We start from the raw sequence: 15845 nt of genomic DNA, 5'->3' as shown, positions 1-15845 counted from the left end.
GACTTAAGTCCACTAGCCAATGGATTTTAATATAAGGCTTCTGACATATTTCCTACTTTGATTGATCCTAGGTCAGGAACTGAACAGGACCCATTAAACAAGTTAGGACATGGCGTATGGGTGTGCGTGGTCTTGTTTGTCAGTGGCTGGAGAAAGCAGAGGAACAAGGACAGCTCTTCTATCACTTCTTCCATAAAGCCTTTATCAATCACCTATACTGCTTAGCTCCATACTCAAACCAAATACCCTCCCTCTTGCTATAACACTAGCCTCAGACTGGGCATATCATGCTTCCATTAAGGCTTTTGCATTTACTATTTCCCTTGCGTGGAAAAGTTCTTCCTGAAAAGTGTCCATGCTGTTCAAGACACTGCTCCATGAGGGCAGAGTCTTTTTTTTTTTTTTTTAATTCATTGCCATTTTCTTAGAGCATGGAACTATGCCTGACACATAATGAGAACTCAATAAATTCCGGATAACTAGAAACACTTGGCCACTGTTCACCAAGTCCCACCAAGTGGTAGGCCCAAATGTTGTTTTATCTATTTTAGAATGTCCTCAGAACCGCAACAGGCCTCAGTCTGCTTTGTGGGTGCTGATGATGGACACAATGATGAGTAGCTTGGGCAGAAGCAGGAGAACAAAGTGGACAGTAACAGGTTGCAACGTTTCTGATAATACTCGTGCAAGTTTGGTCTTTACATTGCTAGATTATAAGGCCCCTTGAAGATGCTTAAGTCACACTGGAGAAATTTCATTAGTAACTAGCCCAAGCTTGTACATATATGAATATTCAATGACATTAATTAAATGAATAATCTGATGTTGATATTACAAAGTTGTATAATAATCAAGAATTACTCTTAATATCTACAATAACTTCCTCAAAATTGTGATTTAGATTTAGATTACCAAATGGACTATTGTGCTATTTCAGAAATTAGAAAATCTTTGTGTTAACCTGAGACATGCATAAACCAACATAACAGTCAATCAGATAAATGGGATGATCTATCATCAGACCATGAAAGCTAAATGAGTTTAACATATGTCACATATTTAAAACAACTAGGTATATAATAAGATTCTAGTGTTGCATAGCAATTATGATTAGTGGTACCAGTAGTGATGACACTATACTGTCCTCTCTCCCACACACACATATATACACACATCCTCTCATACAGAGAACCATTCTTTAATGGGAGGAGCTATGTAATGTATTTCTATGCACAAGGAAGAAATACAATGTAAACATATTGGATAAATGAATGAGTCATTCCATTTGAAGCTCTCTATCTGGGAAAAAAAAGAGTAAGAGGGGCCAGCGCTGTGGCACAGCAGGTTGAGCCTTTGCCTGCAGCTCGCCATCGCTCGTTCGTGTCATGGCTGCTCCAGCTCCCTGCTGATGTGCCTGGAAAAGCAACGGAGGATGCCCCAAGTCCCTGAGCCTCTGCCACCCACATGTGAGACTTGCAGGAAGCTCTTGGATCCTGGCTTTGGACTGGCCCAGTCCTAGTCGATGGAGTCATTTGAGAGATGAACCAGCATATGGAAGATCTCTTTCTCTCTGTCTATCCTTCTTTCTAACTCTGATCTTCAAATAAAATTTAAAAATCTTAAAAAAAAGAAAAATACTTGTGCTGTTTTTGTAGTGGCACTGCTACTACACCCTGCTAGGAGGGATGGAGATGGGAGGAAAAACATAGTTTTATGATGAGAAGCATAGGTTTTTGGATAGGAGAATGCTGGGGCTTCAGTCCCGCTTACTACGTGGTGTGAAAAAGTTCATCTTTCTAAGCCTCAGCTCCTTTCTCTATAATATAGGAATAGCAACAACCATTTCTCAGGACTGTCTTCTGGATTACAAGAGCAACAGTACAAATGTGCAACATAGTATCTACCTATTATTTTATGAATTTTAATAATTACTATACTTATTCTGGATAGTGATAACATCATATCCATTGCTTCACATTACAATAAATAGAGAAACTTAACAACCTTAACATATGACATACCTCTTCCTTCCTATTATATTTTATGGATTTAAGCACATTGACAATAAGACAGGGTGATACAGTGAGCATATCTTCTTCAATCATTTGGAAACGCATCATGCTTTGTTTGGGGACTACTTCTGAATTTCTGTTATATATTATTGTGAAGAATTTCCCTTCTTTGTCTTGTAACCTACAAATCAGCTTAGCAGTTTGTGGGAGGCTTTGTCTCTGATAGAGTTATAGTCTCGGCTGCGTCAGAAACTGTTCTTGTGTTAGATATCCTGGTATTGTAAAAATATGAATGACTGAACTGTGTAAGCTGTAGATTCTAAATCTGAGGCCCAGTCTCTCCAATCCCATCAGGACTGGACCCAGATACTGGTCTCAAACACCCCTGTCAGGCCATTTGCTCATATGTAAAATGGAAACAATAATCCAAGAGCTCTCAAAAACCTGTTGTGAGATGAAAATGGGTTAATGTATGTGCAAGCGCTTTGTAGGCTGTCAAATGTCACACAATTATGTGGTTAATAATTTATGGATGCCATAGTGAGTGACTAGTTTCATCATTTAGCAAGTTACATTTGTGTAATAATTTCCCAATTCCAAATATCTGAATTAGAAAACATTTAAAAACATGATTAATTTGGGTAAGTGCTCTTGAAGATACCTCATGTTCCTTTATGTGAAGTCTCACACTTAGATTTTATTCTTTGGTTATTCATCATCTCTGGAATTTCTGCTTATTTCAACGTTAACATTTGTGAAAAATAACTAGCTTATATTTTCACTCCATCTCCTACTTGAGAGCTGTGAGGGAATATTTATTAAGTGTGTAAGTCTGCTTTTCATTACTTCAACTAAAATACTGGAGAGGTGCTTCTTGAGGAACAAAGAGTTTATTTCATCTCTCCTTTGGAAGTTACAAAGAATGATCAGGTAGCCCCATAGTCCAGCAGTCTGTGGAGGCTGATCATGGTGTATGAAGAGAAAGAATTGCATGGTGAGCCAGGAAATAGAGAAAACCTAGGCTGAACTTGAACTCAAATAATAATCAACTCTCTCATGAGAATTAACCTCCAAGGGCACGTCCCCAGTGACCTAAAGGCCTCTCACTGGCCCCATCCTAGCTGCCACAATTAAATCAAGGCTCCACCTTAAGCCACAAATCATTAACATTAAGACATTAATCACCTTGTGTGAGTTTTGGTGAGACAACTTCTACTTAACCCATAACATTAAGGATGGTTGAGAACCACCCAGAAACACATTTTGGTCCTTTACCACAGATTCACAAAGAAAAATGTGACAGTTACTTGCAATCATTTTGAATATACTATACTGTTGCCACAAATGGAGTACTTCAAGTAGTAGAGGAATCAAATGGAATTAAGTATTTGTGTTATACACATACTTGAGAAAATCATCAAATAAGCATTAAAATTGGTATTTTTTCTCTTGTATCTATAACCATCACCATTATAATGGCCAATTTCTCTGCCATAACAAAATGAGAACCAAGAAAATGTTGATTCAGTAAATACAGGAGCAACTCTATTGAAGAACTTTTAAAGCCTGCCAATTTTTTCAAATTCTTTGTATTATTATACTTATTAAATTCCTATTGTAGTTCTCTGATCGTAGTAAGTGTCAATACATGTTGAGTGTCATACCTTGATAACATTAAAACAAGCATCCTTAAAATACTAGTTAAATGTAGATTACCACATATTACTGAAATGAGAAAAATCTTCAAAAATAGATCCATATCCAGCTAAAAAGCCCATGAGAGTATTTCAGGCATGGAAAGCCAAGACACTCTGGCAAAATAAAAAAAAAATGACCTCAATGAAAGATCTCTGCGAGTGAGATCCCAACGGAAAGAGCGAGCCATCAAAGAAGGAGGTATCTTTATCTGAAGGGAGGAGAGAACTTCCACTTTGACTATGACCTTGTCTAAATAAGATTGAAGTCAGCGAACTCAAGAGGCTTCCAACTTGGCAGCTCATGTCAAGAGCCTAGGGTAACTACTGACGCCATAAATAAGAGTGTCAATTTGTTAAGTCAACAACAGGAGTCACTGTGCACTTACTCCCCATGTAGGATCTCTGTCCTTAATGTGATGCACTATGTGAATTAACAGTATAACTAGTACTCAAACAGTACGTTATACTTTGTGTGTCTGTGTGGGTGCAGTCTGTTGAAATCTTTCTCAGTATACACTAAATTGATCTTCTGTATATAAAGATAATAGAAAATAAATCTTGATGTGAATGGGATGGGAGAGGGAGCGGGAGATGGGATTTTTGTGGGTAGGAGGGAGGTTATGGGGGGTAAAGCCACTATAATCCAAAAGTTGTACTTTGGAAATTTATATTTAATAAATAAAAGTTTTTAAAAAATCCATAAAAATGTCAGCCTCTGCTTTTTTCTAGATATGGGACTAAAATCATCAGGTTATGTAACAAACAAAAATGTTTTCTTTATCTATGAACAATTTGAAGCGCACATGGGAGACATATGTATAAAATGAACCCAATATACTTGTTACTCAGATTCAAAATTATCAAGGTTTTGCCATCAGGGCTTCTTTCTTCCTTGCTTTCCTCTCTCCCTCCCTATCTTCCTTCTTTTACTTCAACAATGAATTTTGAAGGAAATTCAAGATCTCATACCTTTTTACCCCTTAATATTTTAATATGAATCTCCACAAAATGTGAGCACAATATTGTTAACACAATAACATTATAATACACGTAACATATTTTCTTGCATTAGTTAATAATCAGTCCATACCAAATTCCCTGGACTTCCTAAAAAACGTCTTTGCACTTGATTTATTTAAATCAGAATCCAGGCCGGCGCCGTGGCTTAACAGGCTAATCCTCCACCTTGCGGCGCCGGCACACTGGGTTCTAGTCCTGGTTGGGGCGCCGGATTCTATCCCGGTTGCTCCTCTTCCAGGCCAGCTCTCTGCTATGGCCCGGGAAGGCAGTGGAGGATGGCCCAAGTCCTTGGGCCCTGCACCCGCATGGGAGACCAGGAGAAGTACCTGGCTCCTGGCTTTGGATCAGCCAGATGCGCGGGCCGCAGTGGCCACTGGAGGGTGAACCAACGGCAAAAAGGAAGACCTTTCTCTCTGTCTCTCTCTCTCACTATCCACTCTGCCTGTCAAAAAAAAAAAAAAAAGTATCCAAATATTTTCCCCAAATTCCATTTGGTTGGTTTAGTTCTTCATCTACATAACCCTACCACCTCTTTTATGCAACTGATTTATTACTAAAACTGGCATTGTTGTTCTCTTACATTTCAGACAGTTTGCTTCCTTCTGGTGTCATCTAATTTGTTCCTCTATCTCTCATAATTTCTATGAATGGAAGTGATATCTAGAACTTTCTGGAGTGGGGTTGGTGTACTTAGAAGATGCAGTGGGCTTTTTGTAGGAGGGACCACATTTCTGATTTTTTACCTTCAATGAGATCATTAGAAGTGTCCATTGGAGAGTTTCAATCTACTTTTCATCCACTGAGTTGATCAACTGATGATTATTGCTTGAATGAATTATTTCTTTAAGGGTTGGTTGAACAAGGGTGATTTTTGATCTATTATTCCTACAATATGTTAGCGTAGCTCATCTCAAAAAAAACCCCACAACTTTCTCACATTATTTAGGGATTTTGGATTGCTCTGACAAATAATCTGTACAGAGTAGCAACAAAAATGACAATTTACTTTCCTTCTAATTTCCAGTTTTCACAGTAATTAAGTATTGCCCTAGTTACTTCCAACAGTGATCCCTAGGGTTTTGTCTTTCTTTTTCTTTCACTCTCTCCTGTCATTATTAATTCAAAGCTCTTATGTATTCACATGTAGCAAACAAATGCATCATAATTTTGTATTTTTGCACAAAATTACAAAGATAATATAGAGAGTTTTCATATGCTCCCCATGTAGTTCTCTCCGCTGTTAATGTCTTACATTAATTTGGATCATTTGTCACAATTAATGAAACACTGATTTATTATTAAATTACATACTTTATTCACATTTCTTGTTTATCTAATATCTTTTTATGTTCTAAGATCTCTCTAGGATACCACATGATATTTAATTGTCATGTCTCACCTTAGGCTGTGATGGTTTCTCAGACTTTCCTATCTGACAATCTTGACAGAGTTGACTAGTATTAGATATTTTGTGGAACATTCTCAATTGGGATTTGTCTAATGTCTCTCTCATGATCAGATTGAGATTATAAATTTTTGGGAGTAAGACCACAATGGTAAAATTCCATTTAACCACATCATATCAAAGGTACGTAAAATCAACATTGGCTGATATAGTATTTTCCAAATTTCTTTGTTGTAAAGTTACTTTTGTCCTCTTCCCTTGCCAAACTGTAATCTTTGAAAAATAAGTCACTATATGCCATCCATACTTCAGGGTAGGGTAGCTATACAAATTATTTGGAACTCCTCTGCACAGGAGGTTGATCTCAACTTACCTGCTCTTTTATATCAATAAAGACCCATGGATATTTATTTCACATTTTGTGTTATAATAAAATACTGCCTTATTTATTCTATTGCTTAAATTTTTTCCAGCTTTGATCACTGGGAGCTTTCATTGACCCCTGTCTGCATTTGATATATTCCCATTATTGTAAAGTTCCATCTGTTTGCTTGTTTGAGAGAACTTCCTTACTATCTGGTACTATATGGAGGGTGGGATAGGGAGAGGGGGAGGGAAGGGGAAACGGAATATCACCATGTTCTTAGACTTGTTATCTACAAAGAACGTTGAATCTGTTCCAAACTAAAAATTAAGATGTTCTATACTTATAAATTTCCTTCAGCAGTTCTAGACCATTTCTCTAAAGAGTTCTATTTCCTTTTCTTAGAAAATCATATTGGAAACCAGGATCCAAGCACAAGGTATGCTCATTGCCCTGGTATATCACTGCTTCTAGGCTCAAAATTCATGTTTAATCTCATATTTTTTTCTCTTCTTCCAAAGAGAACCCCTTTAAGTTGGCTCCAATGTTCTTAAATGATTCCATTGGCCTTTAACAGCTTCTTGTTTTTACCACACAACAAGAGGCTCTCAGGCTCACATGGCACCTTTTTGTTTTTAACACTCAGAATTAACCACTGATCTAAGAAGCAAAGGATCCTATTGTGTGTAATACTGTAGAGACCAAAATCTGGACACCAGGATTTCTGTTTCTGGGTTCTTATTATTTATAAGATTTTACAGTGGACATAGTTAAGAAATTATATGTGCATATATACATATACACATACAAAAATTATGTATATATACACAAATGTTCATACTGATTTAAAAATCTTATTCTACTTTATATTTGCATTTCTTTTTATTACAATAAAATTATTACTTTTCAGTATTAGAGAAATATGTGTACTTAGTATGTATACATAAAATATTCATAGTATGTTTATACATATATAAATAGGCAGTTGCATATATACTCTTAGGGTAGTTGTACAATTATTACTACTAAGAATAAGATTAGTGAACAAAGTTTCAGGTATTTGTGCAGGTTATCTTGTCTTTAGAAAAAACATATATATTTTTTCTGTATAATCAAATTCTGGTGTTCTATTTTCACTTAAAATATTATTCCCTTTCTAACATTGTTATTAATTGTGTGTATAATAGATTCACTCATATACATTTGTTTTTAATTATTAAGGAGTGCTCTTCTGAACTTTAAAATATATACACTATTTACATATTCAAAAAAGTTGAAGTTACAGGGAGGTATATTCAAATGACTATTTGCAATTACTTGTCCTTCACATTGCTCCTTACCTTACAAGTCATCATTTCTGTTTGTTCACTTTTAGTGTTTTTTGAAATTTATTTATGTATTGAAAGTCAGAGACAGAGAGAGAGAGAGATACATACACAGATAGAGTATCTTCCTTCTGCTAGTTATCTCCCCACATGGCCACAACTTGCCAAGATTGGGCCAGGCCAAAGCCAGTGCCAGGTGCTTCATCTGAGTCCCTTAGATGGGTAGCAAAGGCCCAAGTACTTGGGTCATCTTCCACTGCTTTTCCCTGGCCATGAAGACTGCCAGGATTATATGTTATCTGTTCCCTCCTGAAGAATGAACTAGTTTGTGATGAACACTGACTGGCATAGCATGAGACAGCAGCATCTCCCAGGGGTATACCACTGTGTCCTAATGGCTCACCTTCTACGTGTTTTCACTGTTCTCATTTATGTTTTTTTTTAATAAGAATTTATTTACTTAAAGTCAGAGTTACAGGTTGGGGGCATAGAGAGAGATGTTTTTCATGTGCTGATTCATTCCCCAAGTGGCTGCAGCAACCAAAGCTGAGCCAGAACCTTCATCGGGCTCTTCCACATGGATAGCAGGGATACAAACAGTTGGGCCATCTTCTGCTGCTTTTCCCAGAACTGAATCAGAAGGGAAAGCAGCCAGGTCTCAAACCAGCACCTATATGGGTGTCAGCGTCTCAGGTGGCGAGTTTACCTGCTATGCCACAATGCCGGCCCCTATTTTTAGCTTTTTTCTTCCAATATTTGCTTTGGAAAATTCCCTGTACTTTTAAAAAAAGATTTTATTTATTTATTTGACAGGTAGAATTACAGACAGTGAGAGGGAGAAAGAGAGAAAGGTCTTCCTTCCATTGGTTCACCCTCCAGATGGCCGTTATGGCCAGAGCTATGCTGATCCGAAGCCAGGAGCCAGGTGCCTCCCCCCAGTCTCCCATGTGGGTGCAGGGGCCCAAGCCTCTGGGCCATCCTCCACTACTTTCCCAGGCCACAGCAGAGAGCTGGACTGGAAGAGGTGCAACCAGGACTAGAACCAGCGCCATATGGGATGCCGGCGCCACAGGCAGAGGATTAACCTAGCGCGCCATGGCGCCGGCCCCTATACATTTTTTTTTTAACTTAACATGTATTTCAGAGATTACATCATAGGTGCCTAGAAGTAATTTCCTTATTCCTTTTAAACAATACAAAGCATTTCCTGTGTGCATGTGCCATGAGTTATCAATAGCTCTCTATCAATGGATATTTGGATTCTCGCCAATCTTTTGCGATTACAAACAACATCATAATGAATAACTTTACACATTTGTCGCTCTGTATTTTCACTAGTGTACTTTTCCCCCCACTTCATTGTATAGTAGGGATAACAAAAGGACCTTGTAGATTTGTTGAGAGCATAAAATGTGATGAGGTAAATGATATGTTTAGTGTAATGTCTGGTACTTAGTCATTGTAGCTGCAAGTATAATTGTTATTAAATTCAGTATGCCACAATTCATGTTACAGTGTACTGTGGAAGCCCGCTGGGAGGTGTTTATTCCCAACTCAGTGTGTGTCTGTTTCTGTGTGTGTTGGAAAACAGTGTGAAAGGAAGCAAGGAACGTTGAATACAGTAAGTGACTCTCTAGCTAAGGCTTGAAGATGAACAGATATTTGGACCAGGGGAGTATGTTTCAGGCAAAAGCAGTATTTTGGAAGATCAGATCAGGAGATGGAACAGATACATCTGAGAGTTTAATATAACTCAGTGTGTGCAACAGAGCAATGGTGACATATGACGTTAGAGAGGTAAGCAATTGAGAGATCCTGACGGGATTTTCCTGCTATCCCAGTACTTGATTCTGAAGGTAATGAAAAGTAGTAAAGGAATGGCATGATTAAACTGTTATTATAAAAACCTCATGCTAGTATTTCCTCTGGCATTTAGGAAATTCAGGCAAGAAATATGGTGATCTGAACTATGGCAATGACTATGGCCAGAGAAAGATTATCCTAAATTCATGCTTGAGACTCATTCGTCTTTAATTTTATTTTAGGATTCTAGTTTCTCTTGCTTCTCCATTTTGGATATCTTTGCTCATTCTCTCAACAACTATCCTTTTTAAAAATTTTTTAATTTTGGGGCTGGTGCCGTGGCACACTAGGTTAATTCTCTGCCTGCGGCGCTGGCATCCCATATGGGTGCTGGTTCTAGTCCCGGTTGCTCCTCTTCCAGTCCAGCTCTCTGCTGTGGCCCGGGGAAGTAGTGGGGGATGGCCCAAGTGCTTGGGTCCCTACACTCGCATGGGAGACTGGGAGGAAGCACCTGGCTCCTGGCTTTGGATCGGCGCGGCTCTGGCCATTGCAACCACTTGGGGAGTGAGCCAACGGAAAGAAGACTTTTCTCTCTTTCTCTCTCACTGTCTATAACTCTGCCTGTCAAATAAAATCTTTAAAAATTTTTTTATTTTAAAATTTTAATTAGTTTTTTAACAGATTCAATGCAATTTATAGATAGAATTCTAAGAACAGAATGATATTACCTTTGAGGCAACAATTTACTAAGACTTGCTACAAAGCCTCTAACTCTAATCTGTTTTCTTTGTTTGTTTGTTTTGTTTTTTTGACAGAGTGGATAATGAGAGACAGAGAGGAAGGTTTTCCTTTTTGCCGTTGGTTCACCCTCTAATGGCTGCTGAGGCCAGTGCTTCATGCTGATCCGAAGCCAGGAGCCAGGTGCAGAGGTCTCCCATGCGGGTGCAGGGCCCAAGCACTTGGGCCATCCTCCACTGCACTCCTGGGCCATAGCAGAGAGCTGGCCTGGAAGAGGGGCAACTGAGACAGAATCCAGCGCCCCAACCGGGACTAGAACCCAGTGTGCCAGCGCCACAAGGCGGAGGATTAGCCTGTTAAGCCACGGCGCCGGCCTTCTAATCTGTTTTGAAGTGACCTCATTAGTCTCACGGTATTAGGTGTAACCTCTATGCAGCTGACTTGCAAATGCACCTCCATTTGCAAACAAACACTTTCTAGAATTTCCATTTGGTATATTCAGCTGTTAGTTGGACATTTCCTGTCAGACTTTCTTTGAGCATTCTGAACTTAGAATTTCTCAAACCAATATCATCTCTTCCCTCGCAGCCTTCCACCCCTCCAAACACAAACCCTTTTCCTTTTTCTATTTCCTTCATTGTTACCTGTTTTGATACTGACTTGTCATGAAAGCAGGAACACTCCTTGTAACTTACCCATACACCTCACCGATGCCTGTGCCTTGGATTCTGTCAAATCTGTGCTATGAGTCTAACTTTTCTCTCCATTTCCAATGCCACAGCCTTGGTTCTGGCCCTCCTTTCTCCTCAATTAGTATGTACTATTACGTAACTTCAATGGTTCTTCTTCATTCTTTCCTTTATAGCCTATTTATCTTTTACTACCTGAATGGAGCTTCCAAAACCTGCAATGGATTCTTACTCTCTTCAGAATAAAGGTCCCTAGTCCTTTAGTGGACACTCAGGATTCTGGGACTGCCTATCAACCTACCTTTCTGCTCTGAACAGCACGCCACCTTTCTCCATGAACGTGGGCTCAAACACTCCCCAGATTTTCCTCAAGCTTTTCATTGTTTAATGGAAAGGCCTGGATGGCAATGCTACTCTCCCTTTTGCTTTCCCTTCAAATCCTTCTTACTCTTCAAGATCCACTTCATCAGTCAAACACTAGTTGAACCATTTTCCTACCATCTCTTTGCATGAAATTATCCCATTTTCCTATGAACTGTCAAAAGCATTTCTAAAAATCTTAATTTTGACAACTACTGCTACAACCACCTTCTTATACTTGACTGTACATTGAAACTAATTTTTCTAAGTAATCTAGAAAAATTACTTGAATTGTCAATACAATACAAGATGCTCAGAATATCATTCTGGAAGTATTCACGCATGACCCTTTGTAATTTGTTACCTTTATGTCGAGAAGGTGCAGTCAACATAATGAAAAATGATTACATTTTGAAAATTGTGACCATTTCAATACATACATTTAAACAATATATTGAGTGCTTAATAGGTATCTGACAGCATACTCAGTGCTTTAGAGTTATTTATCCTAACTACCCTTTGAGGTGGGTTCTTCAAGTACCTGAGCTTTATCAAGGAGGAAATTAAGATTTAAAGAAGTCATGAGAATTGTCAATATCATAATAAATAAAAAGAACCATGATTGAAATCCAGCTGAAACTGACCTATGCCTTCAACACCACCTCAAGTGCTTCCCTGCTCTAAGCTTATTTAGTGGAAGAATTCATGTGGGTTCAGAAAGTTATTGTATGTCAATAACTTGGTATGAGTTTGATTAGGTTCAAAACAGGCCACCCCAAAACATGGTACTTGGACCATGAGAAAAGAGCAAAAGCAAGAAAGTCACTCTCATCTTCCCCGAGCCAGGTCATCAGATGCTCATACAAAAGGTGCCCTCCCCATGGCTGGAAGACAAAAGGACATAAGGAACACAGAAAGGCCCAAGAAGAATCTAAACAAGTACACCTTGCTAAGTTCTCCCAGTCTACTACTGCTAGAGTGTATTTGTTTTGCTCAGTCATGCTGCTCCATAACTATCTGTTTCTTCCTCAAATGCAGCACACACAGACAGGTTTTCCCTGTTCCTTTGCATACTTATTTCCAAAGGCCTCCATGTCACCTCATCATCTAAAACTTATATTAAATAAATTTGCTGTTTTTCTCATATTAATTATTCTTTTGTTATAGCAGTCTTGGTCACAGAGCTAGTCACTGATAAGAAAATATCTTTTTCCATCCTCTATAAGTTTGATAAGTGTAGAGCAAGATTCTCCACAATTACAGCCTAACTAAGAACAATAATTTCAACAGTGGGCTCATTAAAGATAATTCAAGGCGTAACATAAAATGAAAATGAAGTAAAATTTGGAAGAAGACTATTTCAAAAGAAATATTCTGAATTTATTAAGGATTTTTAACATTAAGACGCTGAGAATATACCACTTGAGGAAGATGAAGTAGTAGTTCCAATAAAGAAACTACAGACTTAAAAGTTATATACATTTATTCAATCAACATCAATGAGTATCTACTCTGGGTCCAGGTACTATAAAGAGATACAAAGTGGAATAAAATATCCACTTTTTGCTTACGATCTAATGGAGAGGGTGACAAATATTTTCAGCAGTTGCAAAAGCACTGACCCATCACTGCTGCAGAAGGGTTCAGTTCCAGCCTAATTTTCTACTGGAATTATGTGGAAGGAGATAAATCTCTGCATGCTACAAGATGTACAATAAATGTATTTTTGTCACAGACAACCACTGGTGATAAGGTTATAGAAACAGACAGTTTGCCTATGACCATTTGTGTCTTAATACTTTAAAGCAGTTGAGTCAAGAACCTTTTGTGAGCTTCAGACCCACTCTAACAATCAATAAGTCCAGTTTGGTTGGAATTGCATAAGAAAGTCATACATTTCCAAAACATGTCCACTACTCCAGCAAGACTGCAAATGATAATATCTTTCAATGAGCAGTATTTTATTATCTTCAAAATAATAATTAAAAAAACCCTTGATCTGGTTTGCAAGTACTATCTGAGGTATTTTGGGTACTGTCTTGTATTTAATGACAGGAGTATGTCTGGTTGGACCAAGAGCCAATCTTATTCTTTTCTGCTCTGACAAGAACTAGGCATTCTGGAGATTTGGCACAAATCATTCAATCTCTTATTTAAATTATGGAGCTAGATTATCTTTAAAGCCTCATCTGTCAGTTAGATTGTTTGACTTAACATCATCTCATTTAAGTCTGTGCTAACTATAAAGACAGGGCAGGGTCCTGGATGGAGTACAACCCTATATAAAGGCTTATCATTATGTGGCAAAAAGAAATAAAATGTTCTCATGCTTAAAGTCAGGTCAGACTTTTCTGCTACAAATTTGGGCTTGGGGCAGTCATGTTAAGAAAAGTGGCAAGTATTTTTTTTTTCTCAAAAACGAATGAGTAGAAGAGAATTCATTCATCCAGTGAATATCTGTGGAGTACTTACCTGTACCAAGCGCTCTGTCAGTTGCTGAGGAACATCCATAGGATGCAGACAAGGCCTCTGCCCTTGTGGAGCTTCCAGTCTGGAGAAGAATGCCAATGAATGTATCAGCACCGCACAGTGGGGCTCCTTCTGTTCTTACTTCTCCTTCAAAGTGAGAAGAACAAAAAAATCTAACAGCTAACCTGTTATTATTTTTTCCCAAAGTTTTTAAAGTCTAACAATTAGCTAGTTTTACTTTATTTATTTGACAGGTAGAGTTACAGACAGTGAGAGAGAAAGAGAGACAGAGAGAAAGGTCTTCCATCCGTTGGTTCACTCCCCAAATGGCGGGGACGGCCAGAGCTGAGCCAATCCGAAGCCAGGAGCCAGGTGCTTTCTCCTGGTCTCCCCTGTAGGAGCAGGGGCCCAAACACTTGGGCCATCCTCCACTGCCTTCCCGGGCCATCAGCAGAGAGCTGGACTGGAAGAGGATAACCCGGACTAGAACCGGGAACCATATGGGATGCCAGCGCAACAGGCGTAGGATTAACCTCCTGAGCCACAGTGCCGGTCCCTAATTCTTTATTCTTAAGAAAAGAAAAGGGGCTGGCACCCTGGCATCCCATATGGGCACTGGTTCTACTCCCTGCTGCTCCTCTTCTGATCTAGCTCTCTGCTATGGCCTGGGAAAACAGTAAAGACGGCCCAAGTCCTTGGGCCTCTGCATCCTTGTTGGGACCTGGAAGAAGCTTCTGGTTCCTGATTTATGATCAGCTCAGCTCCAGCTGTTGTGGCCATTTGGGGAGTGAACCAACAGATAGAACACTTTCTCTCTCTCTAATTCTGTATTTCAAATAAATAAAATAAATCTTTAAAAGAAAGAAAAGGAGAACACATGCAGCAGATGCCAGGTGATCATTATTTCTGCCAAGGCCAACATCAGCTACCACTCAACTCCAGCTTGTAAAATAATGGCGATTCAATAGAGAGTAAGAGTGGCAATGGGAGTGAGTGCGTGCGAAAGAGAGAGAATGAGAATTCCCTGGGAAGGAGTTGCCAGAAACTTAAAGCAGAACCACCTGGAGTGCTTGCCATGTGTGGTCTGGAAGTGGAAAATCGCTATTGACTCCTGCCTGGAGGTTACAGCAGAGGGTGGCCTCACCTGGTACAAGGAGACAAATGGATGCCTGGGGAGAAGACCCACTTCAGTTAAAGCGTTGGGCAGGGAAGAGAGAACTTTCTTGTGTGCCCAGTGGCTATTTGAGACAAAACCCCAACACAGCGTCTGGAAACAGAGACCGGTCCTGTTTGAATGAAGGAGGGGAATGGCTGGGTGCCCAGGAGCTGAGGGCGGGGAACCCTGAGACGCAGAAAGGTACTTTACCTCACAGAGGGCCCTCTGCTTCCTTCCTCTTCTCGCCCTGAAAATACTCCTACAAGGGTGCTCTGTAAGCGGAAGAGTAATTGCATGGCGCACCTACTTTCTGGAAGGAACCATCGGCACACCACGACTGCGCCAGCCCACCATGGTTTTTCACGGCGTCTGTGCCCCCACTGCTTTCCACGGCTGACCTGCGCCCCCTGACAAACACCGCGACTGCACCTGCGCCTCACGGCTAATATCGCGACTGCCCCCGCATCCAACGGCATGCATCACGACTGCGTCTGCGTTTTACGGCAAACATCAGTGCTGCCTCCGTCCCCTAAATGTGGGCTCTTTCTCTGAAGACTTTTTTACTTGCTTTGATGCTGGCTGGTGAGGATCAGGGGGCTTGAGTTACAAGAGAGGAGGAACAAGCTGGACATGCTAACTGGTTTCAAATTGAAAAGTATTAAAACTTGTCCTTAAAAAAAAAACAAAAAACAAAAAAAAAAAAAACAAACTTATCCTTATTTCACTGGTCTAGATATTCAACTTTTTTTTTTTAAAGATTTATTTATTTATTTATTTGAAAGGCAGAGTTACAGAGAGGTGGAGGGA

At 39.4% G+C, this 15845-nt stretch overlaps 1 pseudogene; it reads right to left on the bottom strand.

Annotated features, from left to right (window-relative positions):
* LOC133762064 (small ribosomal subunit protein eS4-like) overlaps nucleotides 1-15514 on the bottom strand; it is a 59498-nt pseudogene extending 43984 nt beyond the window's left edge.
* Nucleotides 15515-15845: the final 331 nt, after the last annotated feature.

The sequence above is a fragment of the Lepus europaeus genome, chromosome 6, assembly GCF_033115175.1.
Source record: "Lepus europaeus isolate LE1 chromosome 6, mLepTim1.pri, whole genome shotgun sequence".
NCBI classification, from domain to species: Eukaryota; Metazoa; Chordata; class Mammalia; order Lagomorpha; family Leporidae; genus Lepus; species Lepus europaeus.
This window is presented reverse-complemented; position numbering and strand designations above follow the sequence as displayed.